Raw genomic sequence first — 6763 nt, 5'->3', positions numbered from 1 at the left:
AAACACGTAGACTCCTGGCTCCACACACGTGAACACCCCTGTCGTGGGGGGTGTTCACGTGCAAGATTCAAAAATGTACACCAGAACAAGAAAACAATTATAATCTGTAATGTTATTTACAGCAATGGTTTTGGAAATAGTTACAGGGGAAGGGAAGATTGAGACATTTGGAAGCTGGGGATGATTCTGCGGCCATGTTGGTATGACATCAGGGTTCACATCCATACTCTCAAGTGCCATGGGATTCTTAGCAAACATATTGAGTCAAGCACCTGCTTACAGTTTTTTTCAATTGTTTACACGCAATTTTGAAAACAGAGTTATTTTTGTCAAAATATAATCACAATTATCCAAACACCACAATCAATTAGCAAAATTCCTAGATTGTTTGCAAAATGACACACTTCAGTCAAAACATACACACTTCAGTCAAAACATATACACATATTTGTGAAAATGCTATTTGTTTTCATTTAACCAACACAGTCATCAATGATCATACACTATTGCAGCCAGTTTCACACTGCTGTGATAAATAAAAAACACAAAAACACATATGTAAGAGATAATTTAGGTGACAAAAAATAGTGAGAAACTCACAACATTATTCATGATTTGTTTTGAGATATAAGGAGAATGTAGACAAATACTGTAGGCCTACTATAACCTTACCAAGCACTGCACAATCCTTGATGCTGCAGACTGAATATTTCAAGTATTTATTTCAATACTTACAGTATTTCTTACCATAATCAGTTACAGTAATCAACCAACAATGATATCAATTACTGTAAACAAATAAAATCCGTAGACAAATAAAAATTACTGTATGAATTACAGTACATACACTTTGACTCTGAAGAAAAGTAAAGTAAAAGTAAACAGAAATGAAAGAAAACTACTGTAAAAGCAACAAGAATACTGTAACTATCCATCTCTCCGTCTGGCTGGATCAGGCCATAAGATTTCATCCACATCACAGGCTATGTCTTCATTGGCAAGGCACCGTTGGAAGAATCGCCTTGTGTGACGAATCCACCCCTGCACTGAAGCTGGTTCAATAAGATCACATGCCTGTTCCATGGCCTGAATGAGGGGCAAACGGTGATAAGGCCGCAGGTCATATACCTTCCACCGCCACGCTGAAAAAAAATATTCTATAGGATTCAGGAAGGGGGAGTATGGGGGAAGGTATAAAACTTCAAAATCAGGGTGATCATGGAACCAGTTCTGGACCAGAGCAGCCCGATGAAATTAGACATTGTCCCAAACATCAATGTACCGCATCTGGTCCACTTGGTGTAATGCTGTGACAATCTCATGCAATCGGTCAAGAAATGCAAGTATCAGATTTGCATTATAGGGTCCCTGATTTGCATGGTGGTGGAGGACCCCATTTTGTGTGATAGCAGCGCAAAGGGTGATGTTACCCCCTCGCGGCCCTGGCACATTGGTGATTGCCCTGTGCCCAATTACATTTCTCCCTCTTCTTCTTGTTTTTGCAAGGTTAAATCCAGCCTCATCCACATATATATATTCATGTTGAATTTCAGCAGCATCCATTTGAAAGACTCTCTGAAACACATTAAAGAAAATAGGATGCTATTCAATATCTATAGCACAGTATTTTTTTGTGACAGAACATTATGAGCAGTGCATGATACCACACCATAGTCAGATGAACAATGCATACCTCCACATACTCATTGCGCAGATGTTTCACTCTCTCTGAATTTCTGTCAAATGGTACCCGATACAGTTGCTTCATGTATATTTGATTTCTTTAGGATTCGACCTAATGTTGACAGAGAGACTCGTTGGATGTTATTGAAAATATTGTCATCATTGATGATATTGGCTTGGATTTATCGTAGCCTGATACAATTATTGGCCAAAACCATGTTCACAATGGTGGCCTTTTGTGCATGACTTCCACCTTGGTGTCCTCGACCCTCAATCCTATGTAAAAACAAAATAAGATAAAAATAAATAAATAAATATATATATATATATATATATATATATATATATATATATATATATATATATATATATATATATGCAGCCTACTGTCAAATGTCACAGTAAACAATATTGATTATACAAGCTTCAGTTTCAATGTATACTGTGTGGTTAGCTTACCTGTTTTCTCGATGAAATGTCCGAATTACTGACGCAACAGTATTTCTGCTGAGATTTGGTTGAACTCTTTGTCCAGCTTCCATCAGTGTCAGTCCATGGTTGATAACATGGTCCGTAAGTGTTGCACGGATTTCTTGAGTCAAATTTGGTCCTCGTCTTCTTTGTTCAGGTTCTATCAACTCTTCAAGTCCTTCTCTACCTCTTCCTCTACCTAGGTGTCTTCCTCTATCTCCTTCTTCTCCTCTTCCTCTACCTAGGTGTCTTCCTCTATCTCCTTCTTCTCCTCTTCCTCTACCTCCTTCTCTTCCTCTACCTTCTTCTCCTCTACCTATGCCTCTTCCTCTACCTCCTTCTCCTCTTCCTCTACCACCTTCATCTCCTCTTTGAGCTCCCCCTCTCATTCTCACTCTTCTTCTTCTTCTAACTCCTTCCATTTTTGTTGAAGACAGGTGAACTCACCTGCTGCCTTTTATAGCACACCTGAGTGCTGCGTTTTCAAATTAGCACATGTGTGCTTCCACACCTGGTAGATGTGTTTATCCAATTCGTTCATTAGTGTGGTAATTGGCAATCCGGTGCTTTGTAATTACAAGGAAGTAACCTCACGATCCTTATCTGGGTCTAAGGTGTGAAAATGTGTGTAGAGTTTTACAAATCACTGTGTGTAATGTTTTGCAAAAAGGGTGAAGCGGACATTGTGTGTAATGTTGTGCAAATCTGTGGAGGTGTTTTGCTCATTGGAGTATAATTTTGCTAATTGTGTGGAAATTTTAATTTTAGTGTGTAAACAATCGTAAAAAACTGTAACATCCCATTTGAAATACAGCACCAGATTCAGGGCAGAGGGGAGGGTGCCCCCTACTGGCCTTCAAAAAACACTTCCATCAGCATCTAGTCTCTCCAAGGACTGACCAGGAACGACCCCGCTCAGATTCAGAAACCAGCAGTGGGAAGCAGGGTGCTATATGCTAGCCAATGAAAATAATTAAATAAAATAATTATGTTGGAGCAACACATACACCACTGGCCACCCCCTCCCTCCCTACTGCTAAGTCACTCAGTGACAGTTGATCTCACTGCCTGGTAGTCAGCAGGTTACAGGGAAATTAACAGACACACCAATTGTCAGGTGGCCACAGTGTAATTTAAAAGGGGTCCACATTTCATCCTCTAATTCTTCCTCCGTACACATAGAGGTCCAGCAGTTTCTGAGCCAGCACAGTGTTGTTCACCACCGCCAGCTCACTCAGGTTCTTGGGCTGCGATAGTTCACAAAAACTACGCCATTCATTGTAACCTAAGGGGGTAAAAAGAAAAGTAAGTGTTCAGGGAGACAAATATATTTTACCAATTTATATCGCATAGCAACAGGCCATGTGATAGACAGTCACTTACTGGGAGGTCCGTGGTCACAACCACGCTGCATGTGGAGAGCCCAGGTCCAGGGCCAGTTTAACAGAAAACTCAAACAACTTATCCCAGAGCTCATTGTGCATCATGTGATCCTAAGTGTTCAGCTTAGCCAGTTGGCCCACCAACCCCTTAGCAACGGGTCCAAACCCCATGCGGAAGTTGGGAGCATTCAGCAATGCCCAATTATACTGTAGCAGTACAATAATGTTATTTTGATCATGTTATTTTGTTCAATACATTTGTTTCAGTATTAAAACGTTAACTTATGGTGAATGTCAAGTAATTGGCCTCAGAAGTGTACCTTCAAAGATGATCCTCCAGGGGGTGAAGAAGGCGTTGTGCAGAAGCGGGCTGGGGTACTGAGGGCTCTCATTGTAATTCTCATCCAGACGGAACTGAAAGGGTTGGATGGTAGGGTGAGCAAAGCGGAAGGCAGCAGTGGCAAACACACTGGCCATGGTGGGGTCCACATTCTCATCATAACCAGGGTAGCTGGACAGCTTCTTTTTAATCAAGTCTGGGCCCACGATGTGGACCAGGTAGTCCCTGAACGTGAACACCTGAGGGGAAAGAGGAGGGCAGAGATGAGGGAACCGACTCATTACCCAGCAACCCACATACGTGGTTATGTTAAAGTGCTTCATTTTTTCACATGCTCTCATCGGACTTACCTGGAATTTGGCTCCCATGATCTTACGGGCCTCCTGGTAGATGGTCTCTCCAGTCCACTGAGGGTTGAGCTGAGCGAGGGCTCGGACCAGATGGTGGTGTTCACGCAGAATCAATGTGTGGATGGAGGTCAGAGCAATGTTCTCATTTACATGAACGTACCTAAAAACAACAAGAGACAATAGGTGTTAATGGATTCATTTATGGTCTGTCGAAGATGAACAATCACACAGAAACACTGTGATCTTGGTAGTGCCGCGTAGTATGTTGAGTGGTATCTAGTGGAATGTGTGGTAATAATACATGTTGTTTAGTGTTTAATGGGATGTGTGGTAATAATACATGTTGTTTACTGTTTAATGGGATGCGTGGTAATAATGTTGTTTACGGTTTAATGGGATGTGTGGTAATAATGTTGTTTACTGTTTAATGTGATGTGTGGTAATAATGTTGTTTACTGTTTAATGGGATGTGTGGTAATAATGTTGTTTACTGTTTAATGGGATGTGTGGTAATAATGTTGTTTACTGTTTAATGGGATGTGTGGTAATAATGTTGTTTACTGTTTAATGTGATGTGTGGTAATAATGTTGTTTACTGTTTAATGGGATGTGTGGTAATAATGTTGTTTACGGTTTAATGGGATGTGTGGTAATAATGTTGTTTACTGTTTAATGTGATGTGTGGTAATAATGTTGTTTACTGTTTAATGGGATGTGTGGTAATAATGTTGTTTACTGTTTAATGGGATGTGTGGTAATAATGTTGTTTACTGTTTAATGTGATGTGTGGTAATAATGTTGTTTACTGTTTAATGGGATGTGTGGTAATAATGTTGTTTACTGTTTAATGGGATGTGTGGTAATAATACATGTTGTTTACTGTTTAATGGGGTGTATGGTAATAATGTTGTTTACTGTTTAATGTGATGTGTGGTAATAATATTGTTTACTGTTTAATGGGATGTGTGGTAATAATGTTGTTTACTGTTTAATGGGATGTGTGGTAATAATACATGTTGTTTACTGTTTAATGGGGTGTGTGGTAATAATACATGTTGTTCAATATTTAAAGGGTTGTGTGGTAATAATACATGTTGTTTACTGTTTAATGGGATGTGTGGTAATAATACATGTTGTTTACTGTTTAATGGGATGTGTGGTAATAATACATGTTGTTTACTGTTTAAAAAGGATGTGTGGTGATAATACGTGGTGTACTGTATAGTAGAATACATTGCCAGTGATATTATATGCTTCTGATAAGTAATCAAGCTCTATCGACATGCAATAGGCTATATTTTATATTTACTAAACGGCCGTAACGTAGAACTTACGATGCACTTTATACAGAGGAACGTGCGTGGTGGTTTGGGAAACACACTGTCGTACAAAGTCCTTAAGGCAACTTGTATCGTTAAATCATCGCAAGTGCCACGTTATCGGGAAACTGGGCCATGGACTGATTTGTATTGGCCTGAACTGATGTTTAGTTTTTTTTTAAAATACGATTGTATTGTACATAATTATTTTATGTAAATATCAAATCATCGGAATATTGATTAATTCCAGAGTTTTGCATGCGATGTGAGACATAAGCTAATACAGGCAATTGCTGTTTACCTAAATATTATGCAATGTGCAACATTACAATTACTATTAATATAATTATAATCTTTACATGAATATACTTGCATTTGATGTGACACATACAATTTTGATAATAAAATAATGTAGTTATTATATTTATGGTTACATATATATGGCGCAATACACATTAAATCCAACAGGTGGGGCAGTCGGACTAGTTCGTTCGCAGGCTTCTTGTGTGTCTCTGCAAGTAAGCACGTAGGCAGACCAAGGTTATAATCTTTAACGAAAACGAACGAAAAAACGAAAACTAGGTGGGAAAAAACATTGTCGTTGAAATAAAAATAAAAACGAGGCATTACAAAAAAACGATAACTAACTAAAACGGTAATGTGTGGTTGACAAAACTAACTAAAATAAAATTAAAGAGTAAATGTTCTTAGTTTTCTTCTTTGTCAATGTCTTTCCTTTTTTAACGCTATTTAAAACACGCTGAGTATTCGCTCAGCTGTGTTTTCTTTCCCTGCTCTCCCTCCGTCTCTCTGTCACTCACATACACACACCCCTCCGTGCACACCGCGTCTCCATGACGTTGAAGCAAGTTCGCGAAAGGTTGGTGTCTTACACAATCACTCATTAAAAAGTTGTATACAAATATTTTAAATTCTGAATATAATTTTGTCAGTGTGTTAATGTCTACCCGAGAAGCGATTGCGCCTTCTTTAGAAAGTTAACTAGTCGCAAGTTTGATGTAAAATGCACTTGGGTTGTCGATGTCAAAACACTATAAGCTGTGATTCAAATATTAAATAATGTTATGTCATTTTTACTTTTACACTGAATGTTTGCTGCTTCAATCCAGATGAGTAGGCAGAAGGCTATTGTATACATTTAGAATACGGTGTGAAAATTGTACAGCTGTGGTATTTGTATAGAGTGTGAATTCTGTT

At 38.7% G+C, this 6763-nt stretch overlaps 1 pseudogene; it reads right to left on the bottom strand.

The window, feature by feature from the left end:
• Positions 1–3305: 3305 nt before the first annotated feature.
• Positions 3306–6401, bottom strand: LOC105027015 (annotated as a pseudogene).
• Positions 6402–6763: the final 362 nt, after the last annotated feature.

Source organism: Esox lucius, chromosome 13 (genome assembly GCF_011004845.1).
Source record: "Esox lucius isolate fEsoLuc1 chromosome 13, fEsoLuc1.pri, whole genome shotgun sequence".
Taxonomy (NCBI): Eukaryota; Metazoa; Chordata; class Actinopteri; order Esociformes; family Esocidae; genus Esox; species Esox lucius.
Note: the sequence above shows the minus strand (reverse complement) of the source record. Positions and strands in the feature narration are given on the sequence as shown.